The sequence below is a fragment of the Bubalus bubalis genome, chromosome 3 (genome assembly GCF_019923935.1).
Source record: "Bubalus bubalis isolate 160015118507 breed Murrah chromosome 3, NDDB_SH_1, whole genome shotgun sequence".
NCBI lineage: Eukaryota > Metazoa > Chordata > Mammalia > Artiodactyla > Bovidae > Bubalus > Bubalus bubalis.
The window spans coordinates 86879543-86902291 of record NC_059159.1 but is presented as its reverse complement, the minus strand read 5'-3'; the positions used below and the strand labels follow the sequence as shown (position 1 = coordinate 86902291).

At 40.3% G+C, this 22749-nt stretch overlaps 1 long non-coding RNA gene across 1 annotated transcript; it reads right to left on the bottom strand.

Annotated features, from left to right (window-relative positions):
- Nucleotides 1-4823: 4823 nt before the first annotated feature.
- On the bottom strand, nt 4824-16114 carry LOC123332792. The gene is made up of 3 exons (XR_006549827.2): nt 15664-16114; nt 8124-8600; nt 4824-8003 (listed from the first exon to the last, which is right to left on the bottom strand). It is a non-coding gene; the product is annotated as an uncharacterized LOC123332792 (long non-coding RNA).
- Nucleotides 16115-22749: the final 6635 nt, after the last annotated feature.

Here is a 22749-nt window from a genome sequence, read left to right as displayed (position 1 = left end):
GGCATATGTTCAATAGAATAAAGCACTGTATGAGTGTCAATCTTCCTGAATTTGAGAACTGTATTTTGGTTATCAGTTCAGTTCAGTCGCTCAGTGGTGTCTAACTCTTTGTGACCCCATGAACCGCAGCATGCCAGGCCTCCCTGTCCAGATTTTGGTTATATCTGAGGTTACTGATATTTTTCCTGGCAATCTTGATTCCAGCTTGTGCTTCATCTAGCCTGGTATTTCACAGAGATCAAATTTCCAACATCTGTTGTATCATCGAAAAAACAAGAGAGTTCCAGAAAAACATCTACTGGGCTGGAAGAAGCACAAGCTGGAATCAAGATTGCCAGGAGAAATATCAATAACCTCAGATACGCAGATGACCCCACCCTTATGGCGGAAAGTGGAGAAGAACTAAAGAGACTCTTGATGAAAGAGGAAAGTAAAAAAGTTGGCTTAAAACTCAATGTTCAGAAAACTAAGATCATGGTATCCAGCCCCATCACTTCATGGCAAATAGATGGGGAAACAGTAGAAACAGTGGCAGACTTTATTTTTTGGGCTCCAGAATCACTGCAGATGGTGATTGCAGCCATGAAATTAAAAGACACTTGTTCCTTGGAAGGAAAGCTATGAATAACCCAGACAGTATATTAAAAAGCAGAGGCATTACTTTGTCAACAAAGGCCCGTCTAGTCAAAGCTATGGTTTTTCCAGTAGTCATGTATGGATGTGAGAGTTGGACCATAAATAAAGCTGAGCACCGAAGAATTGATGCTTTTGAACTGTGGTGTTGGAGAAGACTCTTGAGAGTCCCCTGGACTCCAAGGAGATCCAACCAGTCCATCATAAAGGAAATCAGTCCTGAATATTCATTGGAAGGACTGATGCTGAAGCTGAAACTCCAGTACTTTGGCCACCCGATGCAAAGAGCCAGTTCATTGGAAAAGACCCTGATGCTGGGAAAGTTTGAAGGCTGGAGGAGAAGGGGATGACAGAGAATGAAATGGTTGGATGGCATCACTGACTCAATGGACATAAGTTTCAGTGAACTCCGGGAGTTGGTGATGGACAGGGAAGCCTGGCATTCTGCAGTCCATGGGGTCATAAAGAGTTGGACACGACTGAGCGACTGAACTGAACTGCTTTATTGACTACGCCAAAGCCTTTAATTGTGTGGATCACAACTAACTGTGGAAAATTCTTAAAGAGATAGGAATACCAGACTACCTGACCTCCCTCCTGAGAAATCTGTATGCAGGTCAAGAAGCAACAGTTAGAACTGGACATGGAACGACAAACTGGTTCCAAATTGGGAAAGGAGTATGTTAAGGCTGCATATTGTCACCCTGCTTATTTAACTTACATGCAGAGTGATGGCTACACAACATTATAAAGCATCCTAAAGGGGATTTGATCTGAGTTAGGAGGACATGGAGGATGTGGAAGGGCAGAAAGTGAGGGCCCATTGAGCATGAAAAGCTGAGAGGACTTGACAAGTTGCATGCTTCCATGAAGCAACGTGGCACTAGGGACATTTTTGTTCTTACCTTAAAGGCACTTCAGTAAAATCTTTTCCTTCTAGAGTAAAGCCTCAGTGAAGCTCAGGTGGGTCAGGTGATCAAATAAGCAGCTTAAAAATGGAGTAAGGAGCCTTCTGTGTTACTCACTCAGTTGTGTCTGACTCTTGGCAGTCCCATGGACTGTAGCCCACCAGGCTCTTCTGTTCATCAATTCTCCAGACAAGAATACTGGAGTGAGTAGCCATTCCCTTCTCCACGGGATCATTCCTACACAGGATCGAACCTGGGTCTCCTTATTGCAGGCAAATTCTTTATCATCTGGGCCACCAGGGAAGCCTCCAACGAGCCTTCTATTCTTCCCCAAATAAGCCATTTTTCTGAGTAAAGTGATGTCTTCTGATTTAATTAATTTTAAGTTAAAGTTAAGTGATTTATGATTTACAAACTTCTAGTTGCAATTTTAGTTAGATGAGTCAGATGGTAAATCAAACCACAGAGAAAGAACCAAGAGCCTGAGGATCAATCAGAGACCATTCTAACTGAAATTTCAAGTATAAAAAGAGAGGTCAGCAAAGGTTTGGGAGAGTAGTAAGAAAGCTCTTGCAAGAACATAGTCATTAAAATAAGTTTGTGTAATCTCCCCCACTAGAAATAAACTCTGGAAGGATCTGGAAACAGCAATGTCTTGGGAACACAGTGTACTATCTTGCAGATGAAAAATGCCAGCCATAGACACTGTTGGACATGCATAAATTTTATTTCCAGGAATTCAGCCAGGGATACAAAGGAGAGAGTTAGTTGATATTGATGACTATGACTCTTAGGTCTATTTTGAATATAAACATCCATCTCCATGCCTATTCTTCTCTCACTAGTTTGAGAAAATGGCTAGTCTTGATCTATAACATACTGAAATTGAAAGATGAAAAACCAAGTTGCAAAATCTGTAAATACACACTTAATAATGTAACACTTAAAGTTCTGGAAAGTATACAGTAAACTTTTAATAGTTACTTACAGTGGGAGGTGAGTGGGGAGGATGGTGAAGCAGGGAAAAGTAGAGAGAATTTCCCTACTATTTATTGTTCCTCATGTGTTTTTTTCCCCTTGTGTGCTTTAATAGTAGCAATTATTTATCAACACTTGGTATGTACTTGGTGGGTTTCCCTGGTGGCTCAGACAGTAAAGAATCCGCCTACAACACGGAGTTCAATCCCTGGGTTGGGAAGATCTCCTGGAGAAGGAAATGGCAACCCACTCCAGTATTCTTGCCTGGAAAATCCCAAGGACAGAGGAGCCTGTCGGGCTACAGTCCATGCGGTTGCAAAGCATTAGACATGACCGAGCAACTAACACTGTGTGCTAGGCACTCCTCTAAGAGTACATTAGATGCATTAACTCATATAATACTCGCCTAAACCTCATGAAGTAGGGACTATCATTATCCCCATTTTGTAAATAGGAAAACTGAGGACCGAGATTAGCAACTTGCTCAAGGTCACACCCCTGGTATGTCAAAGAGCTAAGGTTCAAACACAGGTAGATTTGCTCTACTGTACTGTACCTTCAAGCACCCAACAATCGGATACTCAGAAAAGAAGCAAAATTATAATTCATGTAAGGAGTATGACACTTAGAAGGAACTATTGCTATCTAGACCATAAATTTGTGAGTCCTCCTGCCCAGAACCATTATCATCCATGTAGGAGTTGCTGTTGAATTTCTTGGTCTCATCACAATTGCCTGAGCCTAATTGGAGAAGGAAATGGCAACCCACTCCAGTGTTCTTGCCTTGAGAATCCCAGGGACGGGGGAGCCTGGTGGGTTGCCGTCTATGGGGGCGCAGAGAGTCGGACACGACTGAAGCGACTTAGCAGCAGCAGGGTCAGAATGGGTAGGGCTGGTGACTCAAGCTGTCCAATCAGAATCGCCCTTCTGAATTTCTTCAGCTAGACCTGGAGGGGCATAGAGATCCCCATTCAGTGGTGGGAGCTATGGGCTATGAGGCTCCAAAGGGCTGGAGCAGCCGTATTTCCCATCCTTTGGCGGACACAAAGTAAGTGAGAAACAAGGCAGCGAGTAAACAGAGAAACATTGGGGACGGAGAACAGCCAGGGATCGTCTACATCTTGAGCTACGGTGGCCCCCAAGGCCAAGGGGCAGGTCTGCCCTGCCATAGCCTGCCTGTTCCTCTCCTCTGTCACTCCCGAGAGACCTCCCATCAACCTTACATTCCCTTTCTTGTTTACGCAATTTGACCTGGGTTTTAAATGTTTTTGCCTCTACTAGTTTGATCTGGTTATTGCATGTGGCAACAATAAATCATATTTATCAAGGGGAAAAGGAATCATTTTGATATTTTTGCTCTAAGGGCCCAGAATTCCAACTTTTGGTGCTAAAAGAATTTCATGCAGTAGCTCCAGAGAACAAAGAAAAATGTATAGTCACTTGAAAGAAATAAAATTACTACTTAAAAAATTCATTGATTCACAAAAATTTATAGTTTTGAGCCTAGTTATTTCGACTGTATGTCTCCATAGAAAATATTAGACGAACTGGTATTTATTTTTACTCATTTCTTTGAAGTGCTTTAGTTTTTTCACTTATTCTTCATAATATGGGCCTTTCGTCAAATATATGTGTGTATTTGTTCTATATTTTCATAAGACTTTTTATATAAACTTAAAAAAATACCTTATCAAACTTTATTTCCTGGCTTCTAAAATAGTCACCAAAAGTTCTGCTGGTACTGTATTTACTTCACCTATTTCTCTGCTCACCATCTTTAGAAGGAAATATTCATTTCCTTTCTATAAATTATTTCTCCCCAAGGAGCTACTTTGTCTTCTCTGAAGCAACAGAACAATACCTACTCTAAAGACTCAGATCAGAGCAGATAAAGAGGTACAAATGACCCTTTTTCCTGAGGAGCAGGACTTCAGGAAGAGGTGTCAACGCTGGTTATGCAATCTGATCAAGTCTTGAGAGGAAGTGTGTGGTGTGTTTGGAACCTACAACGTAAGGCTGGGGAACCAAATTCTAACCTGTAGTAGCTCAAGTGAATAATAAATTAATTAAATATATTCTAAAATAAAAGTAAAATATGCAAGACAAGAAAACTAGTATTTATTGAGTGCCTATTATGCCATATGGGCTTCCCAGGTACGTCAGTGGTGAAGAATCTGCCTGCCCATGCAGGAGACACAAGTTTGATCCCTGAGCTGGGACAATCCCCTGAAGGAGTACATGGCAACCCACTCCACTATTCTTGCCTGAAAATCATGTGGGCAGAGGAGCCTGGCAGGCTACAGTCCATGGGGTTGCAAAGAGTTGGATACCACCAAGCATGCACGCATTATGCCATATATGGTATACGATGTGTGATTTCAACAAATACTCAGAATAACTCTAAAAGCAAGAAATAAGCACCCCTCCTTTGAAGATGAGGGAAGCTGAGTTACAAAGAAATTACATATATTGCCCAAGCAGACATCCTCAGTAAGTGGAGAGCCAGAATTTGAACCCCTATCTGTAGGCCTCCAGAGTCCCTGCTTTTCCCACTCTATCACACTACCTTTAAGCAAGCCATTATTTTACTTCATCCATTCTAAGAGTTACTCTACCATTGATAGCATCCAATATGCAAAAATTTGGATTGATAAGATTCTATTTATTCCTTTAATATAAGCTTAAATATTTTCAGTCTTACAGGTACAGGTAAAAAGGTGATGATTTGAACGCATCATGATGAGTCTATATCCACAAATAAAATCACACTGGTTTTCCTAAGCCGATCTTGCCAAGACAAAACGTTTCTTTAAAGGCAATAAGTCATTGCAAGGGTCCTGCAGCCCATCAGCTGTAACTGTCCTCGAGCGTGAGACTGCTGTCTGCCTCCCCACTGCAGCCTGCAAAGGGCTTTATTATTACCAGCCGAGAGCCACGGCAGCTGAAGGGCACGTTGTCACTACAGTTTGCTCTCCCACATGTCAACATACTCTGAGAGCTAGTGACATCTGATTTTAGCTCTTTGCTGCCTTCTGTTCCTCTGGCTTTGACAGATTTTAATGAGACAAATGCTAGCTGTGGGTTTCCTGTCTCTGTATTCTTCTACCACCTTACCCTTCAGAAACTCCCTTTCTGCTGCTGTCTTTGGCAAAATGGCAAATTCAACATGACAAACTACTGATAAGGAGAAGTAGACTTATGCCCAGAGGGTAAACTTAGCAGAGCTTTCCCACCGCATCTGACACTGACCCCTGCCTTTACCTCTTCAGTACTGGCAACCAGACCTGCTCCTGACATTCAAGGATGTCAACATCCAGTGACTTGTGAGAGAGCAACAGCCAATGCTTCTAGGACTCTGATGTAATAGGAATGCTAGGATATGTGTTGGGAATTGTGTTTGGCTCAGGTTCTTAAGCAAGTTGATAGATTAGTGGTTTCTTAAAGAAACTTGGTTGAGTCAGCCCAAATACCTAGGAGGATGCTCAGAATAATGACCATTTATTGAGGATTAGTTACATGTCAGTTATTTTGTGTATTTTTTTTAATCTGTGATTCAAGCTTTTTTTTATTTTAAATGTATTTATTTTTTAATTGAGGGCTTCCCTGGTGGCTCAGACAGTAAAGAATCTGCCTGAAATGTGGGAGACCTGGAAGGATAATTGCCTTACAGAATTGTGTTGTTTTTCTGCCAAACATCAATAAGAATCAGCCATAGGTATATTGTGTATATTTTCTTAATTATCCTCAAGGTTGAACTATCAACACACTCCTATGACACTGAAAGACCAGCTTTCAGGTTGGACAGACTTGTATCTAAAGTCATATTTCCATCACTTGGGGGAGATTCCTTCAGTTGGAAAAGTTTCTTTCCATATGGCTGACCTTCATCTAGGTGAACTGAATTATTGTGACCACCTCTTCCCTAATCTGCTACCAGGTTTCCTAATATCACAATTTAGACGCTCAAAGTCTGGGGGCAGCTGGAAGAAAAAGGAGGTCCTAGAAATCCTGAGTAGGTGGGGCAAGACTCTTGGCACACACAAGGTTTATGCCTTGCTCTCCTGGAGAGTGATCACTCATAGATTGCCCTGTGGTTCAGAGCAGTGGAATGTCATCAGGACAATGGTTCTGAGGTAGTGTTCCCCGTTCCCTCCAGCTTGGTCAGAGCATGTGAGATATTGAGAGGACAGAGGGAATGAAAGACGTGGTCAGGGGTACCTACAGGAGACACAGACTATGATATCATCACAGCTGAGAGCCAGGTAGGATTGTCAGACACCAGCAGATGCTGATCCAAGTCCAGAGGCCAGGTTGGGGACCCTTTGACCACCAACAGAAACTGGAAAAGGACACAGAGGCCAGAAAGCCCTCCTCCTGTGGCCATGTTGTTATTTCTGAAAGCTTCCCTCTGTGCACAGATGTCTTCTGGAAGAAAGAAAAAATGAGAGGGAGGGGAAAGAAGTCCTGAAAGACTGTGCTTTATGCCAAAGTGAATGGATTAAGACTGAGATAATAGCATGTAAATTGACTAGGAAAAAACAGCATCACAAAATGGAATACAATAGATTGTGTGCTCTAGGACTTAAAAGTTGAATTCAAATATACAGAAGAAAAAATTACATTTTGGTACCTTTGAATTACAGAGTATGCTAATATTACCTGATAGACGTGTTCTTCATGCTTTTATCTATTGCTTAAAATTACTGAACAAAATTGGACAAAGGAGAGTGCTTGGGACATGACTAAAGAATTGCTTCTAAAATGACATCAATCTATATGTCAATATCCATTGATTACATTGGTTCAACTAATCACAATGCAATATATTTACAGTCTTTATGTCCCATACTTTCCATGAAGATATCAATAAAGAGTTGGTCATTGCCTGGTTGAAATCAAGATACACAATATTTACATAAAGTATAACATAATAAATAAGTGTTGGCATTGGAGTTAGAAAATCTCTTGAATCCTGTAATTTACTAGCTGAGTAAGATTCTATAAATTGCTTAACTTTTCTAAGATTCCATTTTTAAAGTTTTATTATCTGTTAAATGAGGGTCAAATTCAGCAATAGTACCTGACTCAAAGATTTGTTATGAAGATATGAGCATCAGCTGAGTCACATATGTAGTGTTAATCACCACATAGATGTCAGTTGTCACCTCTTGTTATATGGGTAAGTTTTACTTAAAACTCATTATTTTAGAAAGAAATGGTTGATTTAGGTATGTCTTTGTATTAAACCTATGTTGGCTCCCAGTGATCTCTATTTAACTTTCTAAGTGCTTATAAGCCATCCATTTTAAAATTCCAAAAATCCAAACATTTTGCCAAGGATCATTTCAGAAATCCTTTGTCCTTTCATACTCAGGAGCCTGGGTATGTCTACTTCTCAGAAACAAGGACTCTTTTGGCATCTTTCCAGCTCCCCTTGATTCCATGGAGATTATTGGCATGGTTCAGTGATCACATCCACAGTTCCTATGTTTCCAGAAATATTAACAATCAGAACCTTAGAGACTTGGGCATAATTTTCACCATCCCTTTTTGCTTCTCAATTAACCTGTTTTTCTTTCCCTACATCAAGTGAAATGCACAAACCTCTTAGTCATATTGGTTTGCTTCTCTCCAGTTTGAAGATACTCTTCCTTAATAGAGGAGAGGGGACAAGCGAGAAGTTCAGCACTCTGCTTTCTCTTCATTCACTTGTAACATTGCATAATGTGTTGAGGACAAGAGACCTTTCCTTCCCATTTCTCTTCCTTGCCCTGAACTAACCTCAGCTCACCCCGGGCATAGACTTCCTCACACTGACAGTCTTTGCGGGAATTATTCTCTTTGGTTATGAGCCCTTCCTGCTACCTTCAGCACATGCTCATGTCAGTAGAAACTGTCTTCAGAGAGAGCCTATGCAGGAAGGTTCTTGGCATTTGAAACAGCTCCAGGTACCCATCCGGAGCCTGGGATCATGAGCGATACTGACTGGAAGTCCCATTGGTGACCATTGGCAAGGCCAGTCCAGCCCGACAAGCTTCCAGCATCACTAAGTCACCTTGTCCTGGGGGGCACATAAAGAAACTCAGGAGAAAAGGAACAAGTTCATGTCAGTACATAAGTATCAAGGTGAGGAAACAATTTAAAGTAAATAACCAAAATCTTAACAATTGATATATTTGAGCAATAATCTGATCTTCTACTTGTCTGAATGTTCTAATATCTCTTTAAGAGGCAAGAATTACTTTTAAAATTGTTTTATACAAACTATTTAATAGTTCAGTGCTCCCTAGAATGACGATAAGACAGATGTTTGTTTTTTTTTTTCTTTTTTAAACTGTCTTATTTTTAAAAGTTACTTAGAAGAAACACTTCTTGGAGAGAAGACAATGTTTGACTGACTATAAAATCGAGATCCAACTTAGTGACTCATAACGGGACGTGGGAAAAGAAATTTTATCTCCATTGAGCATATATTGAGTTCTTATTATGTGCTCAGTCCTCAGATAGCTGGGGGGAAGACTGAGTATAATACCTGGTTCCTGATTTCAAGAAGCATTTTTTTAATTAACTGCAATAAAAATGTGTCCTATTTCATGTTATGAAACATAAATATAAGAAAGAAGTTCAGAGAATAGGAAGATGAGCATGAATGGAAGCAAAATGTCTCCATGTGTTCTCTACAGACATATATTTGTTAGTATATTTAAGGTTCTGAGATGTCTACAGTGAAGGGAGTCATTTAACTTTGCATAAATATTAATACTATCATTTCCCAAATGTATTTGACAATAGGAGCTCTTTTCTCATGGAATACCTTTAGTATCTTGCAGAGTTGCCCAACCTTAGAGCTAATGTTGCCAAAAACAGATTTATGTAGGATATGCTGTGGAAAATTCTTCAAGAGATGGGAATACCAGGCCACCTGACCTTCCTCTAGAGAAATCTGTATGCAGATCAAGAAGCAACAGTTAGAACTGGACATGGAACAACAGACTGGTTCCAAATCAGGAAAGGAGTATGTCAAGGCTGTATATTGTCACCCTGCTTATTTAACTTATATGCAGAGTACATAATGAGAAACACTGGGCTGGAAGAAGCACAAGCTGGAATCAAGATTGCCGGGAAAAATATCAATAATCTCAGATATTGAGATGACACCACACTTATGGCAGAAAGCAAAGAAGAACTAAAGAGACTCTTGATGAAAGTGAAAGAGGAGAGTGAAAAAGTTGGCTTAAAACTCAACGTTCAGAAAACTAAGATCATGGCATCCAGCCCCATCACTTCATGGCAAGTAGATGGGGAAACAGTGGCAGACTTTATTTTTGGGGACTCCAAAATCACTGCAGATGGTGACTGCAGCCATGAAATTAAGAGAAAATTGCTCCTTGGAAGAAAGTTATGAACAACCTAGACAGCATATTAAAAAGCAAAGACATTACTTTCCTAAAAAAGGCCTGTCTAGTCAAAGCTATGGTTTTTTCCAGTAGTCACGTATGGATGTGAGAGTTGGAATATAAAGAAAGCTGAGCCCTGAAGAATTGTTGTTTTTGAAGTGTTGTGTTGGAGAAGACTCTTGAGAGTCCCTTGGACTGCAAGGAGATCCAACAGTCCACCATAAAGGAAATTAGTCCTGAATAGTCATTGGAAGGACTGATGTTTAAGCTGAAACTCCAATACTTTGGCCACCTGATGTGAAGAGCCAGTTCATTGGAAAAGACCCTGATGCTGGGAAAAATCGAAGACTGGAGGAAAAGGTGATGACCGAGAATGAGATGGTTGGATGGCATCGCTGACTGAATGGACATGAGTTTGAGTGGGCTCTGGGAGTTGGTGATGGACAGGGAGGCCTGGCGTGCTGCAGTCCATGGGGCTGCAAAGAGTCAGACATGACTGAGCTACTGAACTGAACTGAACTGCACTCATTCTGAGCCTTGAAGAATGGATGGCTTTTTTGATGGGCAGAGGATGGAGGATGGAAAGAATCCTATGGACGTGAACACACAGACTCAAGACATCATAACTAGGGTCCAGATTGATCCTGAGAGCTCAAGCAGGCCTGGAGGGAGTGAAGGAAGTCAAGTGGTCCTGATGGAAGGATCAGAGGGGTGCTGAACAGTGGTTTGCAAAACATGCATCTACAACCATCTGCAACTGAATTTTCTGGGGTGCTTGTTGTAAACTCTTCAGCCTCAACCTCAGTTCTACCAAAGGTGGGTCTTGGAAATTTGCATTTTATAATAGCAGCCCAAGTGATTCTTAAGTGCTCTAAAGTTTATAGGGAGTGAAAGCCAGGCTAGAGAAGGAAAAAGAGATTTGACAGGAAAATGAAGTTCAATGGAAAAAGGTGAATCCCCACACTCGTGCTTTCATTCATCTAATGTGTACTGAGCACTTGCTGTATGCCAAGACCTACCCGAGGTGCTGGGTCTACCTTGCAGGTAGTGACTGGAAAACCCCAGTCATGGAGTAAATTACATCCAATGATCAATTATGACACATTTACTGTATCTGCCTCTGGCCCCTTGACGAGTTCTGAAATTTTGGCTTCTGCCTCATCTCGAAACCCATCCCCATATATCTGCCTCATTCAGTTCAGTTCAGTTCAGTCGCTCAGTCATGTCCGACTCTTTGCGACCCCATGAATCGCAGCACGCCAGGCCTCCCTGTCCATCATCAACTCCTGGAGTTCACTCAGACTCATGTCCATCGAGTCAGTGATGCCATCCAGCCATCTCATCCTCTGTCGTCCCCTTCTCCTCCTGCCCCCAATCCCTCCCAGCATCAGAGTCTTTTCCAATGAGTCAACTCTTCACATGAGGTGGCCAAAGTACTGGAGTTTCAGCTTTAGCATCATTCCTTCCAAAGAAATCCCAGGGCTGATCTCCTTCAGAATGGATTGGTTGGATCTCCTTGCAGTCCAAGGGACTCTCAAGAGTCTTCTCCAACACTACAGTTCAAAAGCATCAATTCTTCGGTGCTCAGCCTTCTTCACAGTCCAACTCTCACATCCATACATGACCACAGGAAAAACCATAGCCTTGACTAGACGGACCTTTGTTAGCAAAGTAATGTCTTTGCTTTTGAATATGCTATCTAGGTTGGTCATAACTTTCCTTCCAAGGAGTAAGCGTCTTTTAATTTCATGGCTGCAGTCACCATCTGCAGTGATTTTGGAGACCAAAAAATAAAGTCTGCCACTGTTTCCACTGTTTCCCCATTTGCCATGAAGTGATGGGACCGGATGCCATGACCTTCGTTTTCTGAGTGTTGAGCTTTAAGCCAGCTTTGGTAAGCGAATTTCGGCCCCAGTCCACTGCTTTGTGCCTCTCTTCTGTTTACCCACCTACTTCTGGCCCCCTGCATCTTCTCTGCACTGCCCCGGCATCCTTGCCTTTCTCACTGGAGCATTATAGCCGAGCTCCTGCTAGCTAACAGACTGACCTCTCTGGTGCAGGCTGCCTCCTCTCCATCTCCCTGCCTGGAGCTTCACGTGTGTCCATGGGCAGACTCCCAGTCACTGTGCCTGGACTACCTCACTACTCCTTCATGCTGAACCCTTTCTTTGCCGACCACCTACCCAAACTACAGTCGACTTTTGCTGTTGATCCAGGTCATTTTGTAGAATCAGCTTTGGGGTCAGTCCTAAGTCTAAATCTTAGTTCCTACATTTTTCAGCCATGTGGCCTGAGGAAATAGAATTATTTCTCTGAACCTTAGTTTTCTCAAGTGAAAAAGGGGGATGAGTAATAATAATGCCATTCCAGATCATCAAGAATGAAACATGATGGTGTATTTTAAGCTCCTAGTGCAAAGCCTGGCACATAGCAGGTGTTCAATCAATGAGAGGCATTTTATTCGTCTTGGGCATCTTTGCCTTCCAGGCTGTAATTTTCTTTTAGCATCTACCTCCATACCTGTTTCCACAACTTCCAGGGATGGGGGCTGTTTTCTGAGTCCTGGCTCCATGTACACTCTGCAAAAGTGGCACCTATACAACTTTCAAAAGGTGATATGTGACTAGTCCACCAGCAAGGCTAAGATGAAAAGCCATGAGAGGAAGCAGTGTGAAAACAAAACATCAAGATAGTGTCCCTCAACCAACCAGCAGAGCAGGTCCTGCTCTCCCCCACTCCCCATCCCGTGCATGCACCCAGGCTTATTGCCAATGGTGTCAGCACCATTTCAACCCCTGCCACCACTCTGCCACAAAACAGAGCTTAGCTGACCACAAATATGGCATTAGCCTGATAAGCTCATGGGTTCTAAATAAGTCCAGTTTTTTGGAAGGTAAATTTCCTGTCCTTCATTTAATTGCCCTATAATTTGCCAATCAAAACAAGGCTAACATTTCCAAGAATGGATAATAACAGGGATAATTCTCTGCCTACATGTTCTTCTTTCTCTTAGGTTAAATATCTTCTCTCCATCACTTACTTGATGAAGTCCATACTTCTTAGCCTAGGGCACAAGGGCCTATATGATCAGATGCATGTTGCTCGCCCTAACAGCCTCATCTCCTGCCACCTTTCCATTCTTAAGCCTTTTGCTGCTGTCATTCTGAAATTCTTGCAGTTCTAGAACTCTCTTGTCTCCCTCTATTTGTACGTGCTGCTCTTTTTACATCCTTTCCCCCAGTTCTTTGCCTGGAAAACTTCCATTCAGACTTGTCATTTCCTCTAGAAACCATCCCATCCCCTCCCCGCCCAGCCTTGGCTAGGTGCATCTTCATGCTCAAAACATTTGTGGATTTGGTGGCAAAGCACTTATCAGACTTTATCATAATGAAGCATGGGTTGATGGTCAGTCTCGTCTACACCTTTGCCACTCAAAGTATTAGAAATACAGAATCTCTAGGTCCATCTCAGAGTTGCTAAATCAGAATTTTTGTTTTAGCAAGATCTGCAGGTGATTCCTAGGCTCACTGAAGTATGAGAAGGCTTCCCTAATTTAAAACAGACTTAGGAGGAGCCTCAGGAGGAGAACTTGTCTTTCATCTCTGAATTCCCAGTACCTACGATGGTACTTAGCACAACATAGGGGCTTTTTGGCACCATGCCTGTACTTGAACCCCACCTGGCCTTCTGATTTGGCTTTGTATCTCTATTGAGAGCAAAATCTGTTTTTAAGAGAGGCTTTTGTAGGACTCCTAACACAAGCAATGTTTTATGGGGCCCACATGGCAACATAGAGCCCCAAATCTGGGGCCTGACCAGGATCACAATGGTCCTTACAAGAGGGATGCAAGAGGAATCAGAGTTGGAGGAGTAACAGAAATGACAGCAGAAGCAGAGGTTGGAATGATGGAAGAAAGGGATGAGGAGACAAGGGATGAGGCCAGGGATCTAAGGGATGAGGACAGCCTCTGGAAACAGGGAAAGCAAGGAAACAATTTCTCCCCTAGAGCTTACTGTAGAAACCAACCCTGCTCAAACCTTGATTTTAGCCCAGTGAGATCCATGTTTTAGACATTGATCCTATAGAACTGTAAGCAGAATAAATGTGTGCTGTGTTAAGTCTCCAGATTTGTGGTAATTTGTTACAGTAGCACTGGAAAGCTGGTGCAAGTAGGAAAGCTGAGTTATTTTTATTAATGTGAATTTTTCTGTTTAGACAAGCTGGGGCATGAAGTAACATCTGGGATACTCAAGCTAAGCTCCAACAGTCCTGGTCTGCCAGGAACTGGTTATATTTCCAGCTGATTGGCTCTTGGAAAGCTCTAGAAAGAAACCTACTCCCTTGGGTGGGTTGGAAGAGGGAGGGGAACAAGGGCCTGGTTCTATCTCAGTTTCAAAAGCATTTTGTGGGCAGATTTACTACTCTATGCAAGAATGTTCTCCCAAAGGCATCTTCCTAGCCTAACACCCTGAGCAGTTCTCAAGAGCCAAGTTTCCAGATGGCAACGATGGATTTTCATCCTGCATTGATAAATTGACCACTGAGAGCTCTGGAGTCTTGATGGGGAAAGTTAGTCATCACAACCATGGAGTGAAAAGCCTGGGGACCATCAAGGCAGAAAACCAGTAGCTTCTATTAATAAATCAATCCTTTCCCAGAGGAACGTTAAAAATTTTTATGACTGTTGGTTTATGGAGAAACCTTAAAGAAGAAAAAAAAAAAGGAGCGGGCAATTTCAGATCTGTCTAGACCATGAAATCCACATGACATTATGATTCTTATGGGCCATTTGAGCTCTTCTCTTTGAAAGATCTCATTAAGAGTGCAGCTCTCTCTGCAGCTTTGAATTTCACATGGCTTGAGCCTCCCTTGGGAGAGCTAACAATGGTCTAGGTGTCGAAGAATCCAAAACACTGAACAGTTTCCTTGGTGTCCACAGCTAAAGTGACTCTCTCAAGATCTCTGCAAATCGCATTACTTTAGCTACGGGCAACTGATTCTGAGCCCCCATAGAGGAGGTTTCTCCTGAGTTTCCAACCCTACAAACAAGTGGCAGTGACCGCCGCATGATATTGCTTCCAAAGGGGAATGCCCATCTCGCCTGCTTAGATCAGTGTTGTTCTCAGTCCAAGGGCAGCAGGGAGAAGAGGGGAGATGGGCTGTCTTTCAGGGTCTCTGACAGCCACCGACAGGGGCCCGAGCCACGAATCCAAGAGGAATGACAGCTTCATTCCCAGTCCCCCACCAGGAAGCTGAGGCAGAGGTTAATTAACTTCCTTTCCACCAGTTCCCTGGGAGAGTTTCCACTGGTTCCTAGATGTATGAACCCACAATACTCCCTGCAGGAGATCTGGGGAAGTAGGCAAAACTAGCTTGTTGCTCGCTGGGTCTTTGTTTCTCCATCTCTTGAAGAGAGCCAGGTAACTCACTGCCTCTAAGTGGGAAGTGCAACGGGCAGCACAGTCTTCAGGGAAGATAGACCAGGTTTGTAGCTGGCTTTTTAAAGGAATCCTTTTAGGGCCCCTTCCTCTTATAGACATCTTCCTACTCCTCTCAGATCTATGCCCTGTCACATGAATCCAGTTGAGACAGGTAATATATGAAAAATGTAATTGCCTATTATATACATTTAATAAGCATATAAATATCTACTCTGTGCCAGAAACTAGAAAGAACAAGTTAATAAGGAAAACGACATTTAATGAGCATCTGCTACAGACTACATCGTGTGCTCTTTTATACTTACAATTTCATGGCCTTCTTTTTTCAGATGAGAAGAGCAAGGCTCAGAAAAGTCAAATAATTTACCCAACATCATACAACTAGTAAGTTATGCACAAAGCAAGAATTTAAGCTGACTCTCTCTTGCTCCAAGCCTGGGCTTTTTCTCTACTAATTATGAACTTGAAATCTGGAATGAAAAACAAAACAAAAAACCTAGGTTCAAATCTTGGTTTTACTATTTAGTAATTATATGACTTTGACCCAATAACTTAAATTCTTTAAATCTTAGTGTTTTCCTCTTCAAAAGGGGGATGATAAAAATAAAATCTATTTCAAAGGATTAATGAGGGTTCAATTAGATAATGTTTATGTGCTGTTTAGAACAGTACTAGGCACACAAAAAGTTCTCAAAAAGTATTAACTATACATGATTTTTTTTCCATGCTATTCTCAAGAGACTTATCTTCTAATGGTATTCCTTTACCAATATACTTTCACTCTTCTAAAATTAATATCTATGAATTGACTTTTGAAGATTGTTTCTCCAATAGCAAAAATCTCAGATTGAGTGATCTCGAGTCACGCAAGGTCATTAAATTGGCCTAATCAAGCTGTAGCCACCATGTTTTCTAGACCACTTTTTCTTGGGACAGACTTTTAGATCTCTCACTTCCACTCATGAAAATGTCCATTATTGCTTTTAGTTTGTAAAGTATCCTTGATGATCTCCTTAGTGAATGTCAAGTTTTTTTTATAGTCATTGTTTTAGTAGACATAAAAATATCTCAAAGAATTTTTGTAGAATCACAACTTTAAGATCCTGACTCACTTTTTTCCTATAAGGTCTTAAGTTCGTAAGTGGTGCCTTCCCTTGCCAGGATGGTTAACAGGGACTAAATCCTCACCAAGAAAAAGTGCGCACAAGAGGGGGTGATTGCCTCAGACTAGAAGAAAGGCAACTCTACAGACAGATGGGGAGCATTCTGGAAGTGTCTGGTGAAGCCGAGAAAGCACCTATGACTAGGTAATCCCATTCTTTAGCCGCTATTTCGAGAATTCTCACGTAGATCCATCCGGGCCTACCTACAAGGAGTGGCCCTCTTGAGAAAATATAGTTGTGTTGACAGGTAGAATGTTGTGGTGAATATCCCCTAAGGATTACTATGCAGCAGATAAAAGTAATAAATTTGACTTAATTTCAGCAACATGGATAGATTATTAAAAAATCTAGGGTGGAAAAAGAGAGTGAGGTTTCTAGCAAAACAAAACATATAGGTCAATTAGAAGCATCTACACGCAAGACAACAAGACGTATTTTTGAGGGTATGCACATATTATGGATACTGTCCAAACATATTAAAGGGGCTTACATTGACCAATGAAGATAATATGCTGTGCTGGGGGTTGGGACCAGGATGAACTTAGCTTTCCATAGCTCAAATCCGACCAAAGAAAACAAAATATAAGGGACATGCAGGTCAATTGCACTAGGCATGAACAGAAAAGCATTAATTACCCAAATTTGAAAAGAGGAAACAAAGCTCTAAGAAAGCCATGGCATTCTAGTAGCTCAAGAGCAGGATTTCCATGGGCCGAGGGGGACAGGCTTTTGAAGGCAGTGAAAGTGAAGTTGCTCAGTCGTGTCCGACTCTGCGACGCCGTGGACTGTAACCCACCAAGCTCCTCCGTCCATGGGATTCTCTAGGCAAGAATACTAGAGTGGGTTGCCATTTCCTTCTCCAGGGGATCTTCCCAACCCAGGGATCGAACCCAGGTCTCCTGCATTGCAGGCAGACGCTTTAATCTCTGAGCCACCAGGGAAGCCCTTTGAAGGCAGAGGCATAAACAAAGGCTCTGAAAGAAGAAGTTAATTCCAGAAAAGGATCCAGCGTGCATATCAGAGAGGGGTTGGAATAGAGATGCTGAGAAGGTCAAGAAGATGGATAAAAACTGGAGGGGAAGGCCTGCAAAGCCACCATAAAGACTACATTTTGAATACATTGGGCAACCAGGAAATGTTTTAAATTTGGGAAGATGTACGTATTTAAGAAAAGATATTCTGCGAGTCAAGTTAAAAGTAGATGAGGAGAGTATAGACTACAGTGGGTAGAGTGGAAATAATTTAGATCACCATCATGTGGACATTTGTTATAAATGCAGATTCCTAGACCCTGTTTCAGTTCACTGTACCCAAAGGTGTCTAAGTAGAGCCCTGGAATCTATATATTTTTAAACTAGCTCCCAGGTGACTCTTAGCTCATTGAGGATTAAGAACTATGTCATTTTCAACCACGGCAGCTTACAAGAATCAGTTGGGAAATTTTTTAAATTCTTGATACCCAGGCAACTCATCAGACCAATTAAATTGAAATCTCTGGGGTGGGGTCTGGGCATCAGTATATTTTAAAGCTCCATAAGCAATTCTAATGTGCAGCCCAGACTGAGCACATCCTGCACTCCAACAAGCCTTCTTTAGAAAACTCAGGAGCCAGCAAGACTTCTCTTTATTCCATCTTCATTTAATCTCCAGCTAATTTGATTCTCTACTTAATTGGATCAAAGCCGCAGGCTCTAAATCACTTATATTAAAAATATAAATTACCCAACCTTTTATTTCAAGAACCCCCAGGCACCCAGTATAGTGCTTTTCCATCCCTGGTTCTGGACAATTGACATTTGATTATCATAAAAGGACTAAAGTTGGAATTAAATAAAAGTAGCAAGATCCTTGCTCTGGTTTGGTCTGATGAAAAGAAACAACACCAGGTGGTAGAATACGGCCACATACTTTGTATAGTAAGTACACCTTGAAACCGTATACATTTAAAACTCAAACATACACAGATATGAGATACATACATCAATTAAAGTGACAGGAGTGGGTTTGAAATAAAGAAAGCAACAGACTAGACCTGCAACCTTGAGCAGCACTAAGATACATAAATTATGCCTTGGGATTCTATTGTTTTTCAGTCAGTGAACAGACTTCTGATTTAAAATGGTGCCTGGCTGGAGTTTCCTCCTGTATCCTCCCAGTTTCCCACTAAAATATCATCTATGGAGACACAGAAAAACAAGGAAACTTGAAAAACTCAAATCACCCAAAACAAGGACTGTCAACTCAGGGCCAGAATCTGGGAAGACTTGCCAAATATTAAACAGAAGGAAATAGAATGTATTTTTTAAACCCCACTGATATCCTCTAATGAAATGCAGCTAATCCTTTAATGCAAAAATAAATATCTATTAAATGAGATTCTAAAATTAATACTGGATGCTGAAACCCATAAACAGGATAGTTTGTTTAGAGATGAGAAATATTTAGGATGATAATAAAGAAAAATAGAAAACACAATAGAGAAACATACAAAAATAACTGAATAATTGGAAACAGAAGGTTCTTGAATAAGAAAATGCTATATTGCTACTGAAAGTAATCTGTGAATTCAATGACTTCTCTGTCAAAGCCCCAATGGGGTTTTGTTTTGATTTTATCTTATTTTGCTTTAAAACATGGCAAAATGATTTTAAGATGTATTTGATACAATCATCCAAGAGAAAGTGGCAAGAAAATACTGGCAAGAAAGATTTTTTCTTATCAGATTTTAAAATGTATCTTAGAACAATAGTAATAAAAACATAGGAATAACAGAGGACTAGAACCAGTAGAATGGAGAGTATGTAAATATGAAATTTAATATGTGATCAAATTAGGCATTTTAAATTATCAGAAAAAGGACTGAGCTGGCTCTCTGGGAAAACAAAATTGAGCTCTCCCTCTGTTTTTACCCTGGGTAGGATTCTAAGCAAATCAAGGACTTTAAACGTTTAAAAATGAAGAAGAGTCTTTCAAGCATATTATGAAATCCAAAAGTCAAAAAGTAAAGACTAATAAACTTGATTATCTGTAAATCTTAAATTTGTGTGCAGAATAAAGAAGTAGAAGGAAGAAGAAGAGAAAATCCTGTCATCAACCAGTAGTTATGGGCTTCAGATAGACAGTACTCTTTGGCGGCTTAAGCCCCAACTCCAGATTCTGCAAGGCCCTCTGCTTCCTCCTCAAGATTTCTGTACACACCCTGCACTCATATGCTCGTGGTCACTACTCAGCTTTCTTAAAGAACCCTTGATCCAACTCTACATACATCTCCGTCTCTTTGAAGGGAGAAATGAACCAATTTGGTTACTTTTCTTTGATTTCCTCGAAATCACAGACAAAATATTTACATATTTAATGAAATTTATTGAATGTCTAGGGTGAGGAAACATGTACAGCAATAGCAAATTGAATATTGAATAATTTTGTCCTAAAAACTACTTCATACACTCCACTGATTGGAAGAAATCATTAACAGTATTTTCCTGCAGGCTTTAGCCCCCTGCTCTGTCATCTTTTCTCCCAGTATTTCTTTTTACCTCCTGTATCCTCACTTCTCTGCATTTTTCGAACTTCTGAAATCTCTATTTTATTGCTAAATGTAAAATACATTAGAAAAGTTTAAAAGTTAAATAGCAAACACCTGCATCAAGAAAGAGATCACTGAAACTCTAAGACACTTCTCAAAAGAAAACCACATGCACATACAAAAATACTCTTCCCCATCACAACCACCACTCCTAGAAACAGCCAATATTTTAATTATTGTGCATTCTAAGCTGCTTCAGTCCTGTCCAATTCTTGGCGATTCTAGGGACTGTAGCCCACCAGACTCCTCTATCCCTGGAATTCTCCAGACAAGAATATTGGAGTGAGTTACCATTTCCTTCTCCAGGGTCTGATTATTATTTGTGCCCTTAATTTTTTAAATAATTAGTAATCATGTCCTTGTTTTTCTTTGTAGGTTTACTACCTGAGCATACATCCCTAAACTATATAATTTAGTCTCTTTTTTACCTTTGTATACAAATAATGACACCTGCTGTGTTCTTTATGCCTCTCTTTTCTTTCTCCCAATCCATGTTAGTAAGATTTATCCATGCTGGAGCATGTAGCTTTAATGTATTTGTGTTCAGAGCTGTATAGTTTTCCATACCACAGTTTATCTATTCTGTCCTAATGGCTATTTAAGTTCTTTTCAGTTTGAGGAAATTATAAACAAGGCTTCAGTGAACATTATTGTGTGTGTATGTGTATCTGTCTATCTATACAGATAGATATATATACACACATATAGATAAACATATCTTGATATAAAAAGCATGCATATTTGTAGAAATTTATATATGTATATATATCTCCATCTCCCTTGGTCATGGGATATATGTATCTACATTAGGAACTTTTCCTAAAGGTTTTACAGTCCCACCAGCAATTTTGAAGAATCCCTGATATTCCATATTCTCAAAAACATTTAATGGCAGTAAATATCTGATAGGTGCGCTTTTCTTTATGTTTTAATTTACATTCATCTGATTATTAATTATGTTTTAGAAATTTTCCATGTATTTATTGGTTTTTGGATGTCTTCTTTTGTGAAGACAAACTCCACTATATTCAAATATTTTGTTCATGTTTTAAATTGGTTGTCTGCTTTTTTCTCTCAATTTGTAGGAGCTCTTTAAAAAATGGCTTTGTTGGCTTTAAAAAAAAGGAGTTGGCTTAAAACTCAGCATTCAAAAAACTAAGATCATGGCATCTGGTCCTATCACTTCATGGCAAATAGATGGGGAAACAATGGAAACAGTGAAAGACTTTATTATTTTGGTTCAAAAATCACTGCAGATGGTGAATGCAACCATGAAATTAAAACATACTTGCTCCTTGGAATAAAAGCTATGACCAACTTAGACAACATATTAAAAAGCAGAGACATTAGTTTGTCAACAAAGATCCATCTAGTCAAAGCTATGGTTTTTCCAATAGTCATGTATGGTTGTGAGAGTTGGTTTATAAAGAAAACTGAGTGCCAAAGAATTGATGCTTTTGAACTGTGGTGTTGGAGAAGACTCTTGAGAATCCCTTGGACTACAAAGGTATCAAACCAGTCAATCTGAAAGGAATTCAGTCCTGAATATTCATTGGAAGGACTGATGCTGAGGCTTAAGTTCCAGTACTCTGGCCACCTGATGTGAAGAACTGACTCATTGGGAAAAAAACTTGATGCTGGGAAAGATTGAAGGCTGGAGGAAAAGGGGATGACAGAGGATAAGATGGTTGGATGGCATTACCAACTCAATGGACATGAGTCTGAGCAAGCTCCACAAGTTGGTCATGGACAGGGAAGCCTGGTGTGCTGCAGTCCATGGGGTCACAAAGACTTGGACATGACTGAGTGACTGAACTGAACTGTAGGAGTTCTTTATGTATACTGAATACTAATACACATCAATTATATGTGCTGGGAAAATCTCCCACTTTTCTCTATTTTATTGTGTCTTTCGTTTAACATCTTCCAGCACTCCACTGTGTTTAGCTGTCTCTGTGATTCATTGTTTTCATATAAACTGAACCTTCATATTTATGACCTAAATTGCTAATTAATGTATTCTCTTTAGAAAAATTAAATTTCCACTTCAAATACTGTCATGGCAGGTGTTAAAATGATAAAAAATTTTATCTCACTATACAAGGTTAAGAGACAAATGAGTAGTGTTTTTTAATTTTTTTATTGAAGCATAATTGCCTTACAATGCTATGTTAGTTCAGTTAATATTCTGAGTATACAAAGAAGTCCTAAGCCACAAGAAAAAGTCAACAGACAATTTTTAAATAGGTAAAAATATGAACAGGCAATATAAAAAATAAAAAGTATTTACCAAAGGTCAATAAACACATTTTTGCTTAATGCCATTAATTAAAGAGATGTACGTAAATATAATTTGATATAAATATTAATCTGTAAATCAATGATATGAAAAAGTTTTACTAACCTCTGTGCTGGTGAGAGTGTGAGAAATGAAGACTCTTGTGAACAGTAAATATAAATATAAATTCATTTGAATTTGGTGGGAAACTATTTGACATTATGCATTAAGATAAATTATTGACTATGCCAAAGCCTTTGACTGTGTGGATCACAATAAACTGTGCAAAATTCTGAAAGAGATAGGAATACCAGACCACCTGACCTGCCTCTTGAGAAACCTATAAGCAGGTCAGGAAGCAACA